The sequence below is a fragment of the Arachis duranensis genome, chromosome 1 (assembly GCF_000817695.3).
Source record: "Arachis duranensis cultivar V14167 chromosome 1, aradu.V14167.gnm2.J7QH, whole genome shotgun sequence".
Classification (NCBI taxonomy): Eukaryota; Viridiplantae; Streptophyta; class Magnoliopsida; order Fabales; family Fabaceae; genus Arachis; species Arachis duranensis.
In genome coordinates, this window is record NC_029772.3 from 74,236,592 (window position 1) to 74,237,137 (window position 546).

A 546-nucleotide genomic window follows, 5' to 3' on the forward strand; every position below is an offset into this window, starting at 1 on the left:
GTATGGAAACAATAGATTTATGAAAGGTGTCCCCAAAACTACATCATTTTTTATATCTTTTGCTATGATGAAATCGGTGGGAATTCTGATATTTCCTTTTTCAATAAAGACATTGGATATTTTAAAATTGATACTTAGCCTTTCACCCGTTATTGAGCTAAGAGGTTCAGTAGTTTTTTTGAAATATTTTGTGGGGATCAGACCTTCCTTAATACAGTTTGAATCTGCACCTGAATCAAAGAGTGCAATGGTGTCAAAAACAAAATCTTTAACGACAATTCGGACATTAACACGATGCTTCATAAAGGAGAATACATTTATTATTCTCAAAATTTGTTTTACCTCATTGTCGTTAGAAATTTTATTTTCTTGTTCCTTAGAGCACTCAGTTTGGTTTAAAAGAGAACCAAGATCCTCATCACCAGATTCTTCTTCTTGTACTAATTGCGAGAGAATAAGGTGATGATCGTTTTGGTTTCTTTTGATTTCCTGGATTTCTCTCTTAAGATTGTTAACCTCAGTTTGGAGGTCCTGAATGGTTATGGG